This window comes from Hemitrygon akajei, chromosome 3 (assembly GCF_048418815.1).
Source record: "Hemitrygon akajei chromosome 3, sHemAka1.3, whole genome shotgun sequence".
Classification (NCBI taxonomy): Eukaryota; Metazoa; Chordata; class Chondrichthyes; order Myliobatiformes; family Dasyatidae; genus Hemitrygon; species Hemitrygon akajei.
The window spans coordinates 47,649,989-47,677,328 of NC_133126.1; the positions used below are offsets into that span (position 1 = coordinate 47,649,989).

At 39.4% G+C, this 27,340-nt stretch overlaps 1 protein-coding gene across 1 annotated transcript in view; it reads right to left on the bottom strand.

The window, feature by feature from the left end:
• The window catches only part of LOC140724535 (uncharacterized), a 119,459-nt gene that overhangs the window by 71,856 nt on the left and 20,263 nt on the right, over positions 1-27,340 (bottom strand). The gene's annotated exons all lie outside the window — the stretch shown is intronic.

Sequence of the window (27,340 nt, forward strand, 5' to 3'; positions counted from 1 at the left end):
GGGGATACACTCTTCTGAGATTAAAAGTGGATTAGAGCAGGAGGAATTAAAAGGGGGGGGGGTGGCATTATAGTCAGGAAAACTGTCACAGCACTGCTGAAATAGGACAGATTGAAGAGCTTGTCTACTGAGGTTATATAGGTGCAACTGAAAACTAAGGGACGACCACGTAATAGGGATTATGTTATAGACCACCCAACAGTACACTGGATTTGGAGAAGCAAATTTGTAAAGAGATTGTAGACTGTTGCGTGAAACATAAGGTTGTGATAATAGGCGATATTAAGTTTCCACATATTGAATGGGACTCCCATACTGTAAAGGGCTGAATGGGAACAAATGAGGTAGTTAAGGAGTATAGCAAGTACAAGAGAACAGTAAGAGAGGAAGTCAGGAGTGCTAAGAGAAACCATGAGGCTGCTCTCGCAGACAAAATGAAGGAGAATCCCGAGAGATCCTACGGATATATTAAGAGCAAAATGATTGCAAGGGACAAAATTGGTCTTCTGGAAGATCAGAGTGGTCATCTATTCATAGAACTAAAAGAGATGAGGGAGATCTTAAACGTATTTTTTGCATCTATACTTAATCAGGAGACTGACAGAGTCTAGAGTAATGAGGCAAAGCAGTAGTAAGGTCATAGAACATATACAGATTGCAGAGGAGGAGGTGTTTGCTGACTTGAGGAAAATCTAGGGTGGATAAATCCCCATGGCCTGACAAGGTATTCTCTCAGACCTGTGGGAGGCTAGTGTAGAAATTATAGGGGCCCGAGTAGAGATATTTAAAGTAACCTTAGCCTTGGGTGAGGTACTGGAGGATTGGAGAAAAGCTAATGTTGTTCCATTTTTTAAGAAAGGCTCTAAGAATAAACCAGGAAATTATAGGCTGGTGAGCCTGACATCAGTACTGGGTAAATTACTGTAAGGTCTTCTAAGGGACCAGATATACAAGTATTTGGATAGATGGGAGCTGATTACAGATAGTCAGCATGGCTTTGTGTATAGTAGGTTGGGTCTAAGCAATCTTAGAGTTTTTTGAGGAAGTTACCTGGAAAGTTAATGAAGACTTGACAGAGGATGTTGTCTACATGGACCTTAGGAAGGTCTTTGACAAAGTCCTGTACGGGAGGTTGGTCAAGAAGCTTTAGTCACTTGCCATTCAAGGTGAGGTAGTAAATTTGATTAGATATTGCCTTCATGGAAGAAGGCCTCTCTGACTGGAGGCCCATGAGTAGTAGTGTGCCACAGGGGTTGGCATTGGATGCATTGTTTATCAACTATCTTCCATATCATTCAGATAATGTGCTAAACTGGATCAGCAAATTTGCAGATGACAACAAGATTGGGGTGTAGTGGACAGCAAGGAAGACAATCAAAGCTTGGAGCAGGATCTGGACCAGCGGGAAAAATGGGCTGAAAAATAGCAGTCTCGTGTGGGGCATTACACATTGGGAGGACAAATAAGGGTAAAATTTTCATGGTGAGTAGTAGGGCCCTGAAGACTTCTGATCATCACAAGAAATAGTCTAACTTCCCTTTGATCCAATAAGAGACCAGCAATAGTAAAAAGAGCAGAGGACAATACAGGCTACCAGTTGGCTGTGTGTGCCAACATCACCAGCCTCATCTCCAGGCTAAGTAGAGAATACACATATTATTTGCACAGTCCTATAAGATTCTCTGACAGACACTTCTGATATTCTGCAAAAGCTTAGCCTTGGTGCAAGCCAAGTGCCCCTTGCCATTCTTCCAACAAAGGATGAAGTTCTGGATCATTGGGGAAATTATAACCTGTACAAAAAGTACAAGTTGCATCTGCACCCGAGGGGGACCAATATCCTTGTGTGCAGGTTTACTAGAGCTGTTGGGGAGAGTTTAAACTAATTTGTCAGGGGGATGGGAACCAGAGTGATAGGGCTGAGGATGGGGCAGTTGGTGTACAAGTAGATGCAGTGTGTAGTGAGACTGAGAGGAAGGACGGGCAAGTGATAGGACAAAATTGCTCTCAGTGGGATGAGTTGAAGTGTAACACAGGGGCAAAATTGAAAATGGTGATAAATACAGGCCTGAGGGTGTTGTATTTGTGTGTATGCAGTGTATGAAATAAGGTAGATGATTCTGTTACATAATTAGAAATTGGCAGGTACTACTGAGTTGTGGCTGAAAGAAGATCACAGTTAGGAGCTTAACATCCAAGGATACACGTTGTATCGAAAGGACAGGCAGGTAGGCAGAGGGGATGGGTGACTCTGTTGGTAAAAAATGAAATCAAATCTTACAAAAGAGGTGACATAGTATCAGAAGATCTAGAATCCTTGTGGGCAGAATTAAGAAACTGCAAGGGTAAGAGGACCCTGATGGGAGTTATAGACAGGCTTCTGTATATTACCAGGATGTGCAGTATAAATTACAACAGGAGATAGAAAAGGCATGCAAAACAGGCAATGTTATAAAAGTCATGGGGGAATTTCAATATACAGATAGGTTGGGGAAATAGAAGTCTCAAGTTCCTTTGCACCTTGGATTTTTAAATGTTCTGCTCATTTAGAAAATAGTCTATGTTTCTGTTCCTTCTACCAAAATGCATGACCATATAGTTCCCAACAATGTATTCCAACTGCCACTTCTATGCCTATTCTCCTAATCCATATAAGTCCTTTTGCAGCCTCCAGCTTCCTCAGCATCACCTACACCTCCACCTATCTTTGTGTTGTCCTCAAACTTGGCCACAAAGCTATCAAAGATTCAAAGTACATTTATTATTGAACTGTGTATGCAGTATACAACCCTGAGATTTGTCTTTCCACAGACAGCTATGAAACAAAGAAACACCATGTTCAAAGAAACCCCCATAGACCCAACATGCAAAAAAAAGAACAAACCATGGAAACAGCAAAAAATCAAGTAAGTAACAACAGAATATTAAAGATCAAACTGTAGAGTCCTTGAAACAGTCCAGGAATGTTCAGTTTAGTTCAATTTAATTTAGCATTGTCATTCGTTGACTGCAGGCTGCTGAATCAGTTCATCCCAATCAAAATCGCACAAAATAGCAATAGTAGTAATAAAAAAAGTAACTAGAAACAAATATAACATGATCTGCAGCACCTCTAAAAACAAATCCAATCCACAAACCACACCAATCAAACCATGCCCAATACCCAAGGCTCCTGCACCTTCCTCCAGCAGCAGTGAAGGAGAGAGAGAGAGAGATCGGTCAAATGAAGGTGGGCAATGCTGAACACCAACTCATCTTGTGCTCTCATCCTCGTTGATTTCAATCTTGCTTGATGCTTTAATCAGTGAGCTGGTCGAGAATTGGAGCCAATCAATGGGTTTGCAGTCCACCATTAGGCCGCACAGTCCATTCCCAACCTCACTCACAACCACGCCAAATTCCCTTGGAGATAGCAAAGCGCCAGTTCACTCAGTCGACCCAAAACCACTTTATAAAAATGTAAATTACAGGCGCAATTCTGTCATCCAAATCATTAACATACAAAGTAAAAAATAGTAGTCCCAATACAGAACCCTGCAGAACACCACTAGTCACTGGCAGCCAACTGGGAAAAACTCCCTTCATTCCCACTCTTTGCCTCCTGCCAATCAGTCAATCCTCTATCCATGCTAGCATCTTTCCTGTAATACCAAGGGCCTTTATTTTGTTAAGCAGCCTCCTGCAGCACCTTGTCAAGGCCTTCTGAAATTCCAAGTACACAACATCCACCATTCTCTTTTGTCTATCCTGCTTGTTATTTCCTTAAAGAACTCCAACAGATTAGTCAGGCAAGATTTTCCCTTGAGGAAACCATTCTGACTTTGGCCTGTTTTATCATGTGCCTCCAAAGACCCTGAGACCTCATCATTAACAACCAGCTCCAACATCTTCCCAACCACTGAGTTCAGACTAGCCGGCCTATAATTTCCTTACTTTGGCCTCTCTTCTTTCCTAAAGTGAGGAGCAACATTTGCAATTTTCCAGTCCTCTGGTACCATGCCAGAATCTAGTGATTCTTGAAAGATCATTAGCAATCTCTCCACAATCTCCCCTGCCAACTTTTCCAGAATCCTCGGCAGCAGTCCACCTGGTCCAAGTGACTTGTCTGCCTTCAGATCTTTCTGCTTCCCTTCTCCTTAGTAATAGCAATTGCACTCACTTTAATACTGACACATACCCCTCAAATTGCAAGGTGAAGTCCATCATAATACGATCACTGTCTACTAAAGGTTTCTTTCCCTTAAACTCCCTAATCAAAGCCAGTTCATTATACAACACCCAATTGCAGAATAACCTTCCCCTGGTGGTCTCAACCACAAGCTGTTCTAAAAAGCCATCTCGTAGGCACTCTACAAATTCTCTACACCAACTTGATTTTCCCACAAGGATTTCTACATCTTCTGACCCTATGTCACCTCTTTCTGAGGCTTTGATTTCACTTTGATACCAACTGAGCCACCTCACCACCTTTGCCTACCTGCCTGTCCTTTCAGTGCAAGTATATCCTTGATGTTAAGCTCAGAACTATGATCTTTCAGCCACATCTCAGTGATGCCCGCAATGTCATATGTACCAATCCCTAACTACACTAGAAGATCATCAAGCTTACTCTATGTACTGGGTGCATATAAATATAACACCATCAGCACTGTACTTTCTCAAGGGAAAATCTTGCCTGACTAATCTGTTGGAGTTCTTTAAGGAAATAACAAGCAGGATAGACAAAAGAGAATGGTGGATGTTGAAGATAATAATACTGTGCACCAATAATCAGCCAAGACAACCCACATAGTGCATAATTTTACCTTGCATACCACTCTACAGCTCACCTACTATACAGCAATTATAACCAGTGAATGAATCTCTGATCCAATGTAGTTCCTAATGTGTGACAGTTTGTTTAAAAGCTTGAAACAAAATATGCTCTATTCAGAGAATCTCCACTCTGCAAATGTAAACAATGCTCAAGAACTTTGTGGCTTTGTAACGCTGTTTAGCAATGAAGTTGTTATTCTCTGATGTTATGCAATTTATATAATTTACAATATTTGGATCATACTGACTTGCAGTGGGTAGGGAAATGCATTGAAAAGCTAATATTTCCAAGTCAATGAAGTTCACTCTCATTCATCCCTAAGAATCCCTTGTGGAACATTAAAAAGGATCATTTCCATTACTTCTACAAGTTGACTATTTCAGGATACACAGTGGGTAAAGAGCTTAGGTAGAGGCAGCAGAATTTACTTAACTCCCAACAATTAAATTGAATCAATATAACAATATGCTGTAGAGTATCATGTTTTCCTGTGCAAGTGATCACTATTGACTAATTCTCTTGCACCTTTTCCTGTTGATTTAAATCCTGCATTAAAGGGGGTGGTTGGTAGACAGGGGGCAACTTGCAACTTCGCTCTTGTTTCTCAACCTCTAGAAGGAGTCCTTCTGTTATGAGTTTTCATTCTAAGTATTATAATTACAGTAAGCATAAGAGAGAATCATCATAGACCAGAAATAAGTTCCTCATTTAGGTTTTTCCTCAATAATTGCCAGAATGTCATGGCAGAAAAAGTCAGTCAGATTAATGCACATGTCATGCAGTGGCAAAATCACTTTTTAAATTATCCCTCACTTTCAAGTGGCAATGCATTTTCATAAGTATATTGACATGAATTGTGTGACTTTAACAGACTTTCTACGTGAGTCATCCCAAGATGTGCAGAATGCCAGTAGTAGCTGCCTCACTAGTGCAATTAACTCTGCATAACACAGAATGTCTAGAACCCTAAATGAGAGCATATTAGAACAATGCTCTTCTCTTGAAAATCCATATATGAATGTTTATAATATTGCATAGTCAAACAGAATAATGTCATTCCTCTTTCACCTCTTGTAAGTGGGTTTTGTTGGCATAGAGTAACATCACAGTGCCCTCTCTAAGGCTGCTGGATAGCTGCTTCCTTTTTCTTTGAGTTCACCTCGGCATCCAGAAGAAAATCTTGCCCTACTCAGCTGGCTTCAGGCTGAAAAGACAATCTGAGATGTCTGACAGCAGTATATGAATGAGAGTTTGGAAAATTGGGAACGAACACTGAAGTCCTGAACCTGCTCAGTGTGTGACCTGAGGGAACCAGGAAGACAGTGCTGTAATGACATGCTGACACTCAGAACACAGCACCATTGTTTCAGACACCACCCTAGAGCTGATGCAGTTGACGGACCCTGAGTCACAGATGTTTTGGTCCCTGCTTTCTTCACTTTTCTCTTCTGAGCCATCCCTCTGGACAATCTGAGCTGTTCTTAGCTGTGAATAGATGTTTGAGTATAGGTTGGGTGGGGTGGGCATACTGCATCTTCTCTGCAGAAGAGAGATGAGTTACTGCATGCCACATCCTCAAGTATTAAAACAATATGTTTATGCATACCATCCTTATGCAAATCCAGCTGATTAATTTGCAATAAGCAACAAGTGTTTTCATAGAGAATAGAGAGTTGCTCATGAATAGCATTTTATGCGCACAATGACCAGCAGTTTAGTCTCAACTAGGATCAGACAAGGTGGAGCTGTATGTAGTAAAAATTCACTTGAGTCTGCGTGACTTTTTCTGTGAGACCATTAAGTTTTATTAATGGTGTGCCACTCAACTAAATGTATTTTGAGGTCTTGGAAATTGTTGTAATGTCATTCCTTTACATATGAATATGCACTCTAGGAGAAGATAATTGTTGCCCACCTCCTGTTTGGTTGTACTAATGGTGCCCCTAATGCACATAACTTTGCTCTGGCCATCTATCTTTGTTCTGGGTATTGCATTACCTCCCCCTCTTCCTTCAATATGACAGCTATGATGTGAGCAGCTGCTGTCTGACCGTCATTAAAGATTACTTGTAAGGGCTGCTATTCTTCTTCGATTGTTGCTCAGCAAAGTGGTGGCAGCAGCAATGAGCTTGTTGTGGCCCCATTATGAACTGTAGAGTTATGTTTTGTTCTGGGAGGAAAACACACAAATGCTATTGCACAGTTGTTTTGACTATTTTGCAAACTTTGAAGGCAACAGGATTTGGTCCTAGTGCTAAATGAAACATATTTCAGCACATCACAAAAATAAGTGTAATCAAATTTCCTGACTTAAACATTGGTTTCTGTACTCTGCCAAAAATGGACTGATGTCAGTCACTTCAAGGTTTATGTAATTTACTAATTGTATTAATGATTTCATCCTATCACAGAGCCATTCTTTCAATCATTGTATGTGTTTTTTAAACATATCATAGGGTTATATTTTGTAACGGATAATCCAATAAATTTTGAAAACATCTTTCAAACATGTAGAAATAATGACTAGCAGTATTATCTTTGAATTTTGTCACAAATGACAGTAATGCCTTGATGGCTATGGGTGGTAATCACATGACATGAAATTTATGCATTTGGCAGCATGGGGGAGCTATATTACTTTCCATGGGGAGCTCATCACTAATTACATGAATCACTCCCAAGGTATCAATTAATATTACTCTTCTATGGATTTTATTCTGATTGGGTTTTGATTGAAGAAGTGAACTCTTGTTAAATGTTTTAAAATAAAAAACTTATTTCCTTTTTTGCCACTAGAACTAATAATTAAGGTGATCATATTTGCATCAATCAATGGCATTTTATAAGATCATCTAGAAAAAAGAGCAAGTGTAGACCATTTGGCCTCTTGAGCCTTTTCCATCATTCAGCAAGATAATGGCTGATCTTCTGCTCAACACCATTTTCCTGTCCATCTTCATATCTCTAAATTCTTCTAATATCCAGCTGTCTATTGAAGGAGATCAGTGGCTGATACTCCACCACCTTCTGGAATCAAAAATTCAAAATTCAGCGGTTGAGAAATTTCTTCCCATTCCAGTACTAATTGGCACACCCCTTATTTTGAAACAGTGACTCTAAGATTATTCAATGAGGGGAAACATCCTCCCTATATACACTTGTTGAGCCCTCTAAGAAACATATATTTTGATGTGGTCACCTCATCTTCTTAAATTTAGAGAATAGAGACTACCCTACTCAATCACATGGCAGATTTCCCATCCCAAGAACCAGTCTGGTGAATCTTTATTGCACTTCCTCAATAGCAAGTATACACTTCATTAATTAGAGACCAAAATTGTACGCAATTTTACAGATGTCCCCCTACAGCCCTGTATAATTGTAATTACTCATCTTTATTTGTGCACTCAAATCCACTTTCAGTAAAGACTGTTTATCTTGTTAACTGCCCAGCATACCAATGTTTGCTTTCAGTGACATACATACAAGCCCAAGCCCAGCAAGTACCTTTGACCATTAGCATTTCTCAATCTCTCATCTTTGATTTGTATTACTTTCCTCTCATGTGATCCAAAAACATTTTTATGACTGCAAATTCAGCATCATTTTCATGCTTGTATCCATTGTCTTTGATCATTTGATAATATCTTTTTCTGTCCCACTTGAATCATCGACCAATCCATCATAATTAGCACACCTTACTTACCCAGCTTCTTTTCCTGCCTTTTCACATGAATGATATTATCTATATCATAGGGGCAGCTAACCTATGTACACTGACAAACTCCCAAATTGAAAAATACTCAAGGTCAATGGCTTAAAATCTTATTTTTAGGATTGTTGTTGGCAGCAACCTGCGGTTTGCAGAAAAACCATTTTTTTATTTCTTGAGATACAGTGCGGAATAGGCCCTTTGAGCCATGCTGCACAGCAATCCCCGAATTCGATTCTATCCTAACCACGGAACAATTTACAATGACCAATTAGCCTACCAACCAGTACATCTTTAGACTGTGGGAGGAAATCGGAGCACCCAAAGGAAACCCACAAGGTCACGGGGAGAACTTATAAACTCCTTACAGGCAGCGGTGGGAAATGAACCAGAGTCACCTGTACTGTAAAACGTTGTGCTAACCACTATGCTCTGTCTTAAGTCCTTGGTGCCAAGAAAATACAACATAATTTAGCAACTTTCGTGTATCATTATGTAATAGAATAAACAGAAGTATTTGAGCGTGATGCTTGAGGGTTTTTGTTACAATTAACCAAATACCAAAACCTAATGCCAACATCAGTTTAGCTTATCAGTTGCTGAGGTGAAACACAGCTTAACTGAAGGCATATTAAGAAACAATCATTCTAAGGACCCAAAGCCTGAAGACCAATTTCAAACCATACATCTTGCAGTCAACATTTAAAAAGAGATGTGTAGTAATAAAAATATTCCCTTAAATCATTTGTCTTTCTCCCTATTGAAAGAAAAAGTGTTCTAAGTATTTAACACCAGAAAACAATTTAACTCAATTATTAGTATGATTTGCACATTCATGAAAATAAATTAATCTAATTTCTCTTCTAAAATTTGTCAATACAAAGTATTTAATGCATCACATGATGAATGCTACCATTCCAAGTGATTAGTGATAGTTAATTTATTTTCATTTCGACATTAATCCCTCATTAGTCACTCTGATAATCCATCAGTGTGCTTGGTGAAGAGCATGTGGAAATAGTTAAGACCACAAGATACAGGAGCAGAATTAGGCCATTTGGTCCATCGAGTTTGCTCTGCCGTTTTATCATGGTGGATGCATTTTTCGCGTCACCACCCAATCTCCCACCTCTTTCTCTCCCCCTCCCCCACCCTGTATCCCTTCATGTCCTGGCCAATCAAGAATCTATCAACCACGTAAAAACTTGGCCTCCTCTGCTGCCTATGGCAACAAATTCCACAGATTTACTACTGCCTGGCTAAAGAAATTCTTCCTCATCTCCGTTCTAAAAGGACGCCCCGCTATATTGAGGCTGTGTCCTCTAGTCTTAGACACTCCCACCATAAGATGCATCCTTTCCACATCCACTCTATCAAGGCCTTTCACCATTCAATAGGTTTCAATTAGGTCACCCTTCATTCTTCTGAACTCCAGTGAATACAGGCCCAGAGCCATCGAATGCTCTTCATATAACAAGCCATTTAATCCAAGAATCATTTTTGTGAACCTCCTTTGAATCCTTCCAGTTTCAGCAAATCCTTTCTAAGATAAGGGTACCAAAATGGCACAAAATACTCCAAGTGAGGCCTCACTAGTGCTTTATAAAGTCTTAGCATTACATCCTTGCTTTTATATTCTAGTCCTCTTGAAACAAACTCAACCAGAAAATTAAATTTTAGGGAATCCTGCACAAGGGCTCCCAAATACCTTTGCACCTCGATATTTTTTTTTGTATTTTCTCTCCATTTAGAAAATAGTTAAACCTTTCATTTCTTCTACCAAAGTGCATGATCATACACTTCCCAACACTGTATCCTATCTGCCACTTATTTGCCAATTCAACTGATCTGTCTAAGTCCTTGTGTAACATCTTATTTCCTCAAAACTACCTGCCCCTCCACCTATCTTTATATCATCTGCCATCAATTCCATCATCCAAATTATTGACACATAGCATAAAAAGAATCAGTACCAACACAGGCCCCTGTGGAACATCACTAGTCACTGGCAGCCACCCAGAAAAGTCTCCCTTTACTCCCACTCTTAACCTCCTGCCAATCAACTACTGCTTTATCCTTGCTAGAAACTTTCCTGTAAAACCATGGCCTCGTAGCTTGTTAAGCAGCCTCATGAGTGGCAAAATGTAAAAGGCCTTCTGAAAATCCAAATATACAACATCCACTGATTCTCCTTTGTCTATCCTACTTGTTATTTCTTCAAAGAATTCCAACAGATTTGTCAGGAAAGATTTTCCCTGAGGAAACTATGCTGACTATGGCCTATTTTATCACATGCCTTCAAGTACCCTGAAACCACATCCTTAATAATTGGCACCAACATCTACCCAACCACTGAAGTCAGACTAACTGGCCTATAGTTTCCTTTCTTCTGCCTCTCACCCTTCTTGAAGAGGGGAGCGACATTTGCAATTTTCCAGTCTTCTGGAACCATTCCAGAATCTAGTGATTCTTGAAAGATCATTACCAATGCCTCCACAATCTCTTCAGCCACCTCTTGCAAAATCCTGGGGTGTACACCATCTGATCCAGGTGTCATCTACCTTCAGACCTTTCAGTTTCCCAGAACCTTTACTCTAGTTGTGGTAACTTCACATACTTCATGCCCCCTGACAACTGGAACTTCCATCATACTGCTAATGTCTTCCACCAAGAAGGCTGATGCAAAATTCAGCTTGTCCGTCATTCCCTTGTCTCCTATTACTACCTCTCCAGCATTGTTTTCCAGTGGTTCAATATCCACTCTTACCTCTCTTTTACTCTTTATGTATCTGAAGAAACTTCTGGTATCCTCTTTAATATTATTGGCTAGCTTACTTTTGTATTCCATCTTTACTTTAAAGACTTTTTTAGTAGCCTTCTGTTGGTTTTTAAAAGCTTCGCAATCCTTTAACTTCCCATTAATTTTTGCTCTATTATTTGCCCTCTCTTTGGCTTTTATGTTGGCTTTGACTTCCTTTGTTAGCCATGGTTTGTGTTATCTTGCCTTTCTCTTTGGGATGTATCTATCCTGTGCCTTCCGGATTGCTTCCAGAAAATCCAGCCGTTCCTGCCAGTCATCATTCCTGCCAGTGTTCTTTTCGAATCAGTTCTGGCCAGCTCCTCTCTCATGACTCTCTAATTCCCTTTACTCCTCTGTAATACTGATACATCTGACTTCAGCTTCTCCTTCTCAAATTTCAGGGTGAATTTGATCATATTATGATCACTTTTCCCTAAAGGTTATTTTACCTTAAGCTCTCTAATCAATTTCAGCTCATTGTACAAATGTGATCCAGAATAGCTGATCCCCTAGTGGGCTCAACCATGAGCTGCTCAAAAAAGACATCTTGTAGGCATTCTAGAAATCCAGCACAAACCTGATTTTTCCCAATCTATCTGCATATTGAAATACCCCATGACCTTTGTAACATTGCCCTTTTGCCAAGCATTTGCTATCTTTGTTATAATTTGTAGAACACATCCTTACTACTGTTTGGGGGTCTGTGTGTACCTCCCATCAGGGTCTTTTTACCGCTGCAGTTCCTTACTCTATCTGCAATTCAACAACTTCCAACCCTATGTCACCTCTTTCTAATGATTTAATTTCACATTTTACCAACAAGTTACACCACACCCTCTGCCTTCCTACCCATCCTTTCAATTCAATATGTATCCTTGGACACTAATCTCCCAGCTATAATCTTCTTTCAGCCATGATTCAGTGATGCCTACAACATACTTGTAGCTGTACTAGTAGTTCATCTACTTTATTGTGTATGCTGCATGATTCAGATATACAGTAACACCTTTAGTTCTCTATTCACCCTTTTCGATTTTGTCTGCCTTTTATGTTGCAACTCATCCTGTTGACTGCAATTTAGCCCTATCATCAGCGTCTCCTTGCTACGAGTCTCAGTATACATTGGCTCTGTTTGTAAACCAACTACATCATCTTCAGCATTGTCACTCTGGTTTCTCCCCCTCTGCCAAATTAGTTTAAACCCATTCAAACAATTCTAGCCAGCCTGCCCGCCCACAAGGATGTAGGACCCCCTCGGGTTCAGGAGTAATCCATCCCTTTTGTACAAGTCATACCTTCCCAGATGAGATCCAATGATCCATAAATCTGAACCCCTGCCCCCTGCACCAGTTCCTCAGCCACGCATTCACCTGCTAATTCATGCTTTTCTTACCCTGACCAGTGGCACAGGCAACAATCCAGAGATTACTACTGTGGCGGTCCTGTTTCTCAACTTTCTGCTTAGCTCACTAAAGTTTTTCTTCAGGACCTCCTCACCTGGTCTACCTAGGTCATTGGTGCCATTATGTACCAAGACTTCTGGCTGCTCACCCTCGCCCTTAAGAATGCCATAGATATGATCCAAGACATCCTGATTCTGGCACCAAAGAGGCAACATACCACATGGGTGTCTCAATCATTCCCACAGAACCTCATCTCTGCTCTTCTAAGCCACAGTGCCAGAGATTCAGTCACCGGGCTCCTCCCTGGTAGGTCATCCCCCTCTTGCTGATTGGATGCTCCTCAACTCAGGAACACTGCTGTGAAAATCAGCCTTCAAAATCTTGATTGCTGCCCTGATTTAAAAAGCAGCTAATTTCACACACCCCTGGCATGGATTGTCCAACTCAGAGAAAACTGACTCGAAGCTCTGCTTTTTAAATCTTGAATGTGAACCTGACTGAAAGGTAGCATTTTTTACACACTGCCGCTTACCAATTGTTGGTTCTCAAATCAGAAAAACTGCCCCAAAACTCTGCCTTCAAAATCTTGATTGCCACCCTGATTAAAAAGTAGCTCTTTTCATGCACCCCTAGTGTGGATTGTCCAATTTAAGAAGCACAGTGCTTAAAATAATAAAAATTGATGCTATGTATAAAATACATCACAATTTGAGAGGCTCAAATTATGCATAAAATTACTTGATATACTTGTCATTCCTAAAATATATCATGCTTTGAAACCCTTTTTTTTTTACAGTTCATGCATGTAAAATGTTTTGAATATGCTCTGAACTTCGTCCATATGCTTTTACTTGTAGAAAGTGAATAATATTGAATGTTGAGATGCACTGGTAGATTTCAAGCATCAAGAAATTCTGTGTTTGTGGTGATGCATATGGTTATGCTGCGATTATAACCTAGGCAGCATAATAATTCCTAAATTGTTCATGCTTCTTTCTCATTTTATGAAATAACAGAACACCTTAATTGATCACAAAACAACAAACAAAAACAATATAATCTTGTTTGATCTCTGTCTTTTCCCAGTTCTTTTGAAAGATCATTGAGCTGGAAAGTGAATTATTTCTCACTCCATTGATAACCCTTGGCGTGCTGAGAATTTCCAGTACTTTGTCTTTAGTCCCTCAATAGATATAGTATCAGACATCCCACCTCTCCCAGAAGTTCAGGGAGTCTCCCGCATATTGATAGCGGCTCCCTGACGCCCGCAAATTATATACAATATCCGAGAAATCGATTTTTTTGAGAGACAGCAATAGAGAGAGCGAAAGAGAGAGGGGGAGAGAGAGCGCGCGACATGGCAGTGTTCCAAAAATACATACTTCACCCCAGACTACACTAAAGTGTACTCCTGCTGCCTAATAGGGGTCAAAATAATGACAGTGTTGCCCGCTGCACTGTTAGCAACAGACTTTCCTATTGCCCATGGAGGGTTAAAATGTAAAAGACATGTTGAGGTGAGTTTAACAGGTGTCATTCATTCATTAGCATAGCTAACGTTATTTAAACTAGCTAGCTAGCTGCAAAAGAGCTACTCGATTGCAGACGTCCCACCTCTCCCGGGAGTCTCCCACAAATTGATGGTGCTACCTCCCTGAAATGAGTTTTTGCAGGGTGGGATGTCTGTAGTAACTTTTGCCTCTATGATTTTCATCTGTGAAAATGCATGTTCTTTTTCCATAGGTTTTAATGAAAATGCATATTTAGGTATAGCAATAAATGAGCATTGGGTAGGGGAGCAATTTTCTATTCATCACAATCCCCATTTTCATCACCTTCTCTACTGATATGTTTTTTTTTCCACCATGCAGATAGACAGGGTGGTCGAGAACGCTTTTGACATGCTGGCCTTCATCAGTCAGGGCACTGAGAGCAGAGGTTGAGATGCTATGTTGCAGCTGCATAAGACAGTAGTGAGATTGTATTTGGAACATTGTTTTTAGTTTTTGTCACCCTCTGAAGGAAAGATGCCATTAAGCTGGAAAAAGTGCAGAGGAAATTTATGAGGATGCTGCTGTGACTGAAAGGATCTCAGAGAGGCGTTGAGCCAGTTGGGTCTTGTTTCACTGAAGCAAATGTGACTGAGGGATAATTTTAAAGAGATGCATAAAATTATAAGAGCCATAGATAGGGCAAATGCACGCTATCTATTCCAAGGGTTGAGAAATCAAGAACTAGTGGGCATAGGTTTAAGGTGACAGGGAGGAAGCTGAGGGGGAATTCTTTTACTGAGGGGTCAGTATATGGAATGAGCTTCCAGAGGAAGTGGTTGAGGCAAATGCATTAACAATATTTAGAAGGTACACAGATAGGAAAGATTTAGAGGGATGTGGGCCAAACACAGGCAAACGGGACTAACTGAAATGGAAATCTTGGTTAACATGGATCAGTTGGGCTGAAGGGCCTATTTCTGTGCTGTATGGCTCTGTGACTTTATTTTAGGTCAAATTTTACAGCAAACAATATACACAAGTTAAGTAACCTGCTTTTAAACTTTCAGTTTGTCATTGTAAAGCAACATTTCATGAGAGGGGAAAGGTATATCAGTTTATCCTGGAGATTTTCCTTTTCATTTGTGTGGAAGAACATAATATCTCTGGCAGTCATTAATCACTCCACATGGACCAGAACTTCGTCCTCAGGAGAGTAGTAGGCATCAACTCTTAATCTGTTGAACTTCTGGCAAGGGCACTCATGCTAGCAATTGATGGTGTGGCACTTCATTGCTTTAACTGGCTACTCTTCCAGCCACATTGATTTAATATTGCAGAGAATAAAAAGTCTTTTAAAAATGTCTTGTTTATCAGAATCTGCAAAAATTTGATTTCTGATAATGTGAATCACTACAGAGCAACATAATGGCATCATTATCAACATAATAATGGCTTTATTTAAAAATCTTTTAAAAATATTTAAAAGGATTTGATGTTGTGTACTTAGTTTCAAATCTAGAGGCGTACGTTCCACTGACATAAAACCAATGAGTAACTCATGGGAAAATATCCTGTTCTTACAGATTTCTCATTGGGCAGCCAAGCACATACCAAGCTAAAAATAATTAGAAGCCCATGTGAGTCATAGGGTGGAAGCCAGTGCATTAGCAAAATAGTTTGGAGATTTCTTTTGCCAACTCTGTGGGAAATGGTAGGTACATTGTGTTATTTTACTCTCTTTAGTTATTTGTTTTATTTTGTAATTTTAATTACTCTGGTTTTAATTGTTTTTATTTTTAATTATTGCAGTCTATTTGAATAATCTTTTAAATCCTTTCCATGATCAAAGATATCTTTTAATCCTTTTTGAAGCAGAAAGCTGTCAAGCTGTTTTGAGGGTAGAGCCTTGGGATTGGTGCTCCAAATCTACTCACGTCCCTTGCACCCTATTCTTCACTGCAAGACTCTTCTTGGATCCACTGGGTCAATTCTTTCAGCCTTCCACATCCAAAAAATGTGAGCAGACAGGCATTGCACATAGCAAGCCTGGCCAGCAGACCAGATGCAGCGTGATCAAGCCCATTTAGATGCCAGTATTCAGTTCTTAATAATTTAAATCATAATTTTATGATTAAAACAAAACCTGGATATTAGTCACATCAAATCACATGCACATAATTACCATAGTGCATATTAATCAATGAAAATATTAAAATAGCTAAAATCTAAAATAGAAACAAAAAATAAATCTGCCCATACGAAATAAACACACAGCTGGTTAGCCAACATCTGTGGGAAAAGAAACAGATTTAACGTTCTGAGCATGAGAGATCAACTCTCTAACATTATACACAATGCTGCCTGACCTGCTGGGTGTTTTCAGTATGTTCTGTTTTTAATTTAAAATTTAATGCACATTTCATCTGAGTGTTCTACAAACCCAGAATTAATGTATTTTTTTTAGGCTGATGGTGCCCTTAAAAATAGGTAATGAAGAAATGTGTAAGCAGAGATAATAATTTGTTCAAAATACAAACTTCTGGAGAAACACCCAAACTCAGATTGGAGGAGCAACACTTCATACTCTGTCTGGGTAGCCTCCAACCTGACGTCATGAACATCAATTTCCCTAACTTCCAGTAACCACTCACCTCTCTTTTATCCCCTTCATCTTCTTCTCTCTTTTTCCATTCCCCTCTCACCCCATCTTCCCTGCCCATCACTCCTTCTGGTTCCCCACATCCTCCCTTTATTATAGGGTCCTCTGTCCTCGCCTATTAGCCCTTTACCTCTTCCACCTATCACTTCCCAGCTTGTTACAAAGTTCCTCCTCCCCCACCCACCTACCTTCCCTCTCACTTGGTCCCACCTGCCACCTGCCAGCATGTACTGCTCCCCTCTCTCCATTTTTTTATTCTGTCTTCTGCCCTCTTATTTTCCAGTCTTGATGAAGGACCTTGCCCCAAAACATAGGCTGTTTATTTATCTCCTTAGATGCTGCCTCACTTTCTGATTTCCTCCAACATTCTGTGTGGGCTGCTCAGGATTTCCAGTATCTGCAGAATCTCTTGAGTCAATAAATTGATGGAGAAACTCAGGGTATCAAGCAGCAGAGCTGGAGGCAAAAGGTAGTTAACATTTCAGTTTGAGAGCCTGCATAATAATTTTGTACTCTTCATTGCTGCTAAGATGTTGCAAACGATGCAGCAAACATGGAAAGCAAATCTGTTCTTAAACTGGTCACCAATATCTGTAAAATTGGAATATCAGAATTGATAAACAAACTTCAAAGAATTCATCCAACCAATTCCCTAGTTATTTAAATTGCAGAATAACTACTATTCCATTTTCTTCGTTTTTGGTTGTGTGGGAGGAAGGATTTGGGGGTCAATGTTCCTGTTCCATTTTTGTTCCTTTTTGTGCGGGAGGAGGGGTTTGAGGGTGTTAAAGTGCCTGTTCCGTTTTGTTTGTTTATTTTTGTGTGGGAGGGGAGATGTGGGGTTGAAGTGCCTATTTTGTGTTTATTTGTTTTGTGTGCAGTGAGTGGGTGGATTTTGAGGGTTGATGATCGTGCTGCATTTCTTTTCTCACTCAGTGTCGTGGCTACCTGGAGAAGAAGAATTTCAGAGTTGTGTACTTTGATAATAAAATGAACCGTAGAACCTTTGATTTAAGAGTGGTCATGCAATTGGAACAAATATTTAAATGACATGCATTAATTACATTTTATACTTTTAATTTTGTGTTGTAGTAATACATAGCAAATTTTGTGGTAATATAAAAAGCCAATCATCGTACACAGATGATTATTGGCACTAGGTGAGAGGTAATGCGGCAGTTTTCCAAATATGTCTTGGTCTTCAGAATTTAAGTTATTAGAGTCAGAGATGTGCAGCACAGAAACATGGTCGTTGGCTCATTGAGTTCTGTCAATCATTAAGCACACATGTATATTGATGCTGTCTTATTCTTATCACATTCCCATAAAGAGATTTTACCATTCACATAAAAATACAAAATACTGGCAGAACTCAGCAGGCCAGACAGCATCTATGGGAGGAAGTAGTGACAACAGGACTCCACACAGTCAGCCCCAGAGGTCAGGATTGAAATTGGGTCACTGGAATCATGATCACTTCTTTAAGAAAAATCTAATACCTATGTGGCGCAGGTGAATCTCAGTGACTGTTTGCTGGTGGCCAATAAAACAAAGCAAACATCTAAATACTTCCACAAACAATAGAAAATCTGCAGATGCTGGAAATCCAAGCAACACACACAAAGTGCTGGAGGAACTCAGTAGGCCAGGCATCATCAATGGGAAAAAAATACAATCAATGTCTCCGCTGTACTTTTTTCTATAGGTGCTGCCAGGCCTGCTGAGATCCTCCAGCATTTTGTCTGTGTTATCTAAATACTTTATTAATCACATTGTTTCTGGTAAACTATCATTGCGAACAATAGCCTATAACTTCCCTGTCGGAATTGAACTTTTGAATGGCCAGTACGATGTGGCATTTTTGTGATGTGAACTGAAATCTCGGAGGAGCAGGACAGTTATGACTAGTCTGGGCCGGAGAGCGGGGAATGAACTGATGTATGGCCGTTGCTGGAGCAGACTTGGGGCAATTCAATGCAGCAGAAATGAGGTGAGGCGGAGTCAAGACAAAGTCCAGGCCTGTGAGTGAGCAAAGGCCTGAGGTTTGATCAATTTAAGTGCTGAGTTGAACCGGAAAGATCAGGTATGGACTGAATTGAGACAGCAGCACCTGGACCCAAAAGTGTATCAAAGAGACAGGGCCCAGGTCTGAGAGCGAGGAATGGTATGAGATTTGGATGATTTAACCAGCAGGCCAGACTGAAATGGTCAGGGTGTCAGGGTTCAGGCAAGGCACAGGCCAGATCAACTCACTGCTCCATGAGGTTTACACATCACTAATTGTGACAAGCAACTAATGGAATTCTGAATTGGCTGTAGTGATGCTTGGCTTCATGAACTTCAGTTCTGAATGCTATTTGCTTATTTTTATTGTTTGCACAATTTGTTTTGTTTTCTCTGTACGTTGGGTGTGTGATGGTCTTTTGTTTTATGTGTTCTATTGGGTTCTTTGTTTTGTGACTGCCTTTTAGGAGACGAACCTCAAGGTTGCATTAAGTATTCTGTACATACTTTGATAATGAATGTTCTTTGAACTTTGAATTAGTATGGATTGTGCAATATCTGTGGGTGTTACCAATACAATAAGGTATGGTTTGAGGATTGTTCACTACTTCTTATGTTCTCACTTCATTAGGAACTTGATTCATTGTAATTTATACAGGCTCAGTTTCTTTAATTTTACAAAATCCGTGATGCAGAATTTATGTTCAAACTTCTGCCTCTATAATTCTGAAATATGCTACTTTGCCGATAAATTCTCTTTACAGTAAAATGAGGAAAAAGTTAGTTCTTAAAACACTGCATTAGATTTTAAAAAACACCCTTCCCAGCAGCTTCCTAAAACATCTGGAGCCAAAGAAACATTTTCAAAGTGTTGTTACTACAATAACATTGGTGTATGACATGAATCGACAGTAAAGTGAAGCTTAGTTTTTTTCTTATAACAGAGACTACTAGCCCACTCTTGCACATTAGGTGCTTCTCCTACATCTGGGTTATATTAAATGCAGGATTCAAGCTGTCAAATATAGAAGTGGGCTGGAATCCCAAAAGAATATTGAACACCTATAGTTGCTCAACAGAGTTGCCAAGTTTATCAACAGCAGCAAACAGTTCAGAGCAATACAATCTTCATTCTATATCAGCCTAGTGGTTCTATGCTGTCATTATTTTCATCAGTTCAAAACAAATGCAGTAAAAGTAATACAATTAATTGATGAGATGATTTGAAGAATATCATTCTAATTAAATACAGGTATCTGATTAACTGCTTCATTACTATGAAAAGGCATCAAAGAAAGAATATTTTTTATCAAAACTAAAATCAATGTCACATATTTCAAGAAGAATGAAGTGACCTTCAAGATTCAACAGTCAGAAAAACAATGTAAAGGGGTCAATGCTGAAATTCTATTTTGGCTCTTGGTTCCAAATGATGTAGTACAAAATATCGCAAATGAAAAATACTCTGAAGCATTCATTGCTTCCTCAATTATAAATCTTAACTTTCCATAAAACGGCTGAATTCACTATACGTTGGTGCATAGACATGACTTAAAATATATACACTTAGACTGAGTTCATCTTAGAAAATAGAAATTCGTACACTTAGATTGAGTTCATCTTTTTAATACAAAGAAACAAAATAGAGATCTGATTTTAAACTGCATTTTGCCCTTAATTCATATGATAATTTATACTATCAACCTAATTCACCTAATACACATCATTATAAATTAAAATGTCCTTAACTCATTGTCCATTGGATTACATTCAGAAAAAAAGGCTTTAAAACAGCTATTTTTATTGGTTGGTTTGGAATAGGGAACCGATTGATACTACAATGCTTAATCAATGTGGTCATATTTAACTGAGGAAACTTTCTCGTCTGATTCTACATTTAGGAAGAATTAGCTGCACAAGTGGGCTATTCGTTCATCTTTTTAATGCGAATGCAGTTTGTGCAATCATGTAATATTCATTTCTGTGTATTATTTAGACTGTGCCTGTGACATTGCATTTAACAAAGCACAAGTAAGCTCAGAGTTAAATATTTTGAACAAGGGTTGATTGAAATGATTACCAATTGGGGTTCGATTCCTGCCGCTGTCTGTAAGGAGTTTGCATGTTCTTCCTGTGACTGCGTGGGTTTCCTCCGGGAGCTTCGATTTCCTCCCACATTCCGAAGATGTACGGTTAGATTTGGGAAGTTGTGAGCATGCAACATTGACACCGGAAATGTGGCGACAATTGTGGGCTGCCTAGCACAGTCCTTGCTGATTTGATTTGACGCAGATGACAGATCTCACTGTATGCTTAGATGTTTCAATGTACATGTGACAAATAAAACTAATCTTTTAAATGTTTTCTTTACATACATTACATATGCATTTGATTCTCTAAAACATGGGAGTGTAAGTACAGCAAAAATAGGTATTTGTAATGTATCTTTTATGTAGTAAAATAGAGATGTAATCAAACAAAGCTGAAAAAGGCCGGATTGGGTGACTAAAAGCCAGGCAAAAAGAACAATTTTAAGGTGCGTTTTGAACTGAAAGATGAAAGGCAGATTTACAGTAAGACCTATCTGGCTTAAGGCAATTACAGTAGGTATGTACTTGCGGCAAGGGTTGCAGGAAATCAGGATTCTTGGAGCTCAGAAGAATGTTACAGATATAGAACGTGAGAGACCATAAATTATTTAAATATGATGATGACGGCCAGTGTAATTGGCTGTCACAGAGGTAAGAGGGATTTGGTAGAGGTTAGAATACAGGCAATCAGGTTACAGATTGGAAGGATTAGGAATTGGAAAGCGTGTCAGGAGAACATTGGAATAGTATTTTCTTAAGGCAGCAAAAGCGTGTGTTATAACACAAATGGAAAATTAACATAATATTACAGGGAAGAAATTATAGCTATCTATAATTTAGAGATGCTCTCTATAACATGGAGAATATTGGTTTGGTCTGGAAACTCAGCCAGGGGTCAGAGGTTGTGAACTGAGATGTGAACTAGGGAGGTACTTGGAATTAGTAAATGGGAGGCATTCTGTGATAGGACCACCAGTCTCACCAACATTTGTTTGAAGGAAATTATGACTCATTTGGAATTGGTGTTGGATAAATTTTCTGGCAGTAAAGAGGCAGTGGAGAGGCAGAAATGTAAAGTCATGCAAATTGACCATATTTATAAGATGTTACTACTTAATGAAACAGGGATTGGGAAACAAAATAACCTGACTTGGCCCCGAGTTTTACTGTTGGTGGTGGGGCAGGCTCAACAGGCTAGATAGCTTGCTCCTGCTCCTAATTCTTATGAATGCAACTGCCCAGAAATTAATATTATACCTTAGTATTCAATATGTATTGAGTAAATACTAACTCGGCTCACTGCCCAGCTACCCCATCAGTAGAGTATGAGATTCTTAATCGCAGGGTCATGGGTTTGAGCTCCACATTGGACGTAAGGTTTAGGGCAGGATGGTAGTATAGCAGTTAGAGCCACGGTTTACAGAACCCTGATATAAGATCAGGGTTCTATTCCCACCACTGTCTGTAAAGAGTTTGTACATTGTCCTTGTGACTATGTGTGTTTCCTCCGGGTGCTCTGGTTTCCTCCCATATCCATTACCATTAGTGAGTAAATTGTCGATATACAATATTAGCATCAGAAGAGTGGCAACACTTGCGAGCTACCCAGGGCAATTGTCACTGATTTGATTTGATGCAGACAATGCTTTCCAAAAGACCATGAGGCATAGGAGCAAATTAGGCCATTCAGCCCATTGAGTCTGCTCTGCCATTCCATCAAGACAGATATATCCCTCTCAATCCTATTCTTCTGCCTTCTCCCTGTAATTACTGATGCCCTTACTAATCAAGAGCCTATCAACCTCCTGTAAATATACCCAATGACTTGTCCTCTGCAGCTGTCTGTGGTAATGAATTCCACAGATTCACCAGTTTCTGGCTAAAGCAATTCCTCCACATCACTGTTCTAAAGTGACATCCTCGTATTCTGAGACTGTGCCCTCTAGTTTCAGACTCCCCCACTACAGGAAACATTCTCTCAACATCCACTCTATCTAGGCCATTCAATATTCGAGAAATTTCAATTGGATGCCCCCCTCATTCTTCTAAACTCCAGTGAGTACAGGCCCAGAGCCATCAAACACTTCTTATACATCAACTCTTTTCATTCTTAGGATCATACTTGCGAACCTCCTCCAATGCCAGTGCATGCTTTCTTGGATAAGGGGCCCAAAAGTGCTCATGCTATTCCAAGTGTTCATAAGTAATCAGGTTCAGGAACAGTTATTACCCCTCAATCATCAGGTTCTTGAACCAAAGGGGATAACTTCACCCAACTTCTCTTGGCCCATCACTGAAATGTTCCCACAACCTATGGACTCACTTTCAAGGACTCTTCAACTCATGATCTCAACATTTATTGCATATTTTATCATTATTATTATTATTATCTCTTTATTTTTGTATTTGCACAGTTTGTTGTCTTTTCCATACTGGTTGAATGCCCAAATTGGCGCAGTCTTTCATTTATTCTATTATGATTATTATTCTATTATGGACTAATTGAGTATGCCTACAAGAAAGTGGATCTCATGTTTGCATATGATAACATATAACGATATAACAATTACAGCACGGAAACAGGCTATCTCAGCCCTTCTAGTCCATGCCGAACACTTACTCTCACCTAGTCCCACCTACCTGCACTTAGCCCATAACCCTCCATTCCTTTCCTGTCCATATACCTATCCAATTTTTTTTTAAATGATAAAATCAAACCTAATGAGAACCTAGTGACATATATGTATGTTGGTAATAAATTTACTTTGAAGTGCGGTCTGACCAATGCCTTATAAAGTGTCAACATTGTATCCTTGCTTTTGTATTCTAGGCCTCTCGAATGCTAACATTGCATTTGCCTTCTTTACCATCGACTTAACCAGCAATTTAACCTTTTGAGAATACTGCATGAGGATTCCCAAGGCTCTTTGCATATCTAATTTCTGAATTTTCTCCCCATTTAGAAAATAGCCTTTATTTCATCTACCAAAGTGCATATCCATACACTTCCCAACACTGTATTCCATCTGCCACTTTGCCCATTCTCCTAGTCTGTCTAAGTCCTTCTGCAACCTTCCTGCTTCCTCAACACTACCCACACCACCACCTATCTTCATAACATCCTCAAATTTGCCCACAAAGCCATCAATTCCATCATCCAAATCATTGATATATAACGTAAAATGAAACGGGCTCAACGCTGACCCCTGTGAAGCACAATTTGTCACCAGCAGACAATCAGAAAAGTACACAACATCCACTGATACTCCTTTGTCTATCCTGCTTGATATTTCCTCAAAGAATTCCAACAGATCTGTCAGGAAAGATTTCCCCAGAAAGAAACCATGTTGATTTTGGCCTATTTTATCATGTGTCTCCAAGTACCCCAAAACGTCAGGTTAGCAGGCATATTATTTCCTTTCATCTGCCTTACACCTTTCTTGAAGAGTGAAGTGACATTTGCAATTTTCCAGTCCCCCAGAACTACACCAGAATCTAGTGATTACTAATGCCTCTAGAATATCTCCAACTACCTCCTTCAGAATCCTAGGGTGTTGTCCATCTGACCACCTACCTTCAAACCTTTCAGCTTTCCAAGCACCTTCTCCTTTGTCACAGCAATGGCACCCACTTCTGCCTCCTGACACTCGCGAACTTCCAGCATACTGTTAGTGTCTTCCACAGTGGGGACTGATGCAAAATACTTATTCAGCTCACCCGCCAGTTCCTTGTCCCCTATAACTACCTCTCCAGCATCATTTTCCAGCAGTCTGATATTTACTCTCACCTCTCTTTTACGGTTTGTAAATCTGAAAAAAACTTTTGTATTCTTCTTGATATTATTGGTTAGCTTCCCTTTATATTTTATCCTTTCCTTCCTTACGGCTTATTTATTTGCCTTCTATTGGTGTTTAAAAGCTTCGCAATGCTCTAACTTCCCACTAATTTTTGCTCTATTATATGCCCTCCGTTTTGCTTTTATGTTGGCTTTGACTTCTCTTGTCAGCCACAGTTGCATCATTCTGCCTTTTAGAATATAGAGTTCAAGTTTATCGTTATTCAACTATACACATGCATACCTCTTCCTTGCTGACAATCAACACAGGTGCACCTCAAAAATGCATGTTTAGACCACTGTTCTGTTCACTACACTCATGATTCTGTGGCTAAACACAGCTCCAATGCAATCTCTAAATTTGCAGGTGACTCCACTGTTGTTGGTAAGATCTCCAATGAGGACAAGAAGGTGGACTGGAGTGAGATAAGTTGGTTCATTGTGCCACAACAACAATCTTGTACTTAACCTCAACAAGACCAAGGAACTGACTATACAATTCAGGAAGAGGAACTCAGAAGATCATGCATTATTCCTCATTGAAAAGAGTGAGCAGCTTTAAGTTCCTGGCAATCAACATCTCGGAGGATCTTCTTGGGCTTACATCTTACATAGATGTAATCATGAAAAAGGCATCCCAGCAGCTCAACTTTGTCAGGAGTTTGAGGAGATTTGGTATGTTGCCAAAGACTTCCAAATTTCTCCAAATATATGGTGAAGAGCATTTGTCTGGTTCCATGTTTGGAGACTCCAATACACAGAATCATAAGTGGGTGTGGAAAATTGTCAATTCACCCAGCTCCATTTCAAGAGGTGGTGCCTCAGGAAAGCAGCAACCATCACTAAGACTCTCACCAACTGGGACACATGCATTCTTCTCATTACTATCATCAGGGAAAGGGTATTGGAGCCTGAAGACCTACACACAGCTTGTCAGAATAGCTTCTTCCCCTCTGCCACCAGATTTCTGAATGAACATGAATACTTACTCATTATTCCTTTTTATTCACTGCACTATTTGTTTTGTTTTTGTAATTTATAGTAATTGTTTGATTTTGCATGGTAATGCTGCAACAAAACAAAAAAAAATTCATGTCCTAGAAAGCAGTGTTAATAAACATAAGTCTGATTGATTCCGATCCATTACTGTATTGGTAGAGAGAGTTTTTAAGGCAGTGACACATTTCCCCACCTTTCAAGTGCAAAGTTACAGCAGCTACCACTGGGAGTGGCTGAACCTTATTGTAGTCATGAGAATGAAAATTACTATCAAGTTTTTATATGTTACTTTTTCCCATTTTCTTTTAGGGCTGGCACTTGAGAGGGCAAATAATGTTAAATGTAGGACCCTCTTAGCTTATCAAATAAGCATGAAGTTTAGCTTCTAGGCAATATATTTTTTTAATATTTTATGTATACACTGTAGAAAGTACTTACTGGAAAATTATTTGAAGTAGTATACAAAATACAAGCAATTTATTCGGGCAGTGGACAGTTGACCTTTACTCTAGCTTGCCAGTTAACCAATCATAAACGAGAAAATCTACAGATGCTGGAAATTCAAGCAACACACACAAAATGCTGGAGGAACTCAGCAGGCCAGGCAGCATCTATGGAGAAGAGACAAGTCCTTCTTAAGGGTCTTGACCCAAAACTTCGACTGTACTCTTTCCCATAGATGCTGCCTGGCCTGCTGTTCCTCCAGCATTTTGTGTGCGTTGCCAGTTAACCACTTGGAATTCTTATTTCCAAGATTTAGACTGTCAAACATTGCTTTATTCCTATTAGGTCCTAAGTGTCCTAATGTCTGAATTTTACAATTAATTTAATAAATCCAAATATAAGGGTAGTCCATCTGTTGCTTCTTCTCTGATCTTGATATAATTTTACATGTTGAATGACAGACAGTGTAATCTGGATCATTTTGGAATTGACCGGGCATTGCTGTTTTGATTTTCTCTCTTCAATAATTTTAGCCACAGAAATATTAATTTCTAATTTTATTTCAGAATTTTCAAGAAAGGGATATACAGCTTAAATTTTCTTTGTACTACTGATTAAAAATTTAAAGGCAGCGTTTGATAATTCCGACCTTGTGTGATATGTAGGCAGCATGGTAATCAAAACCATTTGGTAAATGCCTGAAGTTCTTGCCCTTCAGAAATGCATTTGCATGATCTGCTCTTTACAACTATCTTGATCAGGCACTTTTTTTCCAGTTGTTAGTTACTCCCCTTGTTTTCTTAGTCAGGTTTACTTGGCATACTTTCAAAGTAATTACAAAGTATTACAATGTATTTTGATCTTGCACTCATATTAAGAAGTAACAGGCTGACTCTCTTGGTAATGTCGTGGGGACTGGCAAACACGTTCAAAAAGGTCGTCTCATGATATAAATATAACAACGAGTGCAGTTTGGAATTATAAATCATAGTTTTCAGCAGGACAGAATTCAACAAATCTAAGATTAAGATTTTCGGCTAGGAATTGTTTTACTAGACACTGTTAGCATATTCTATACAGTAAAA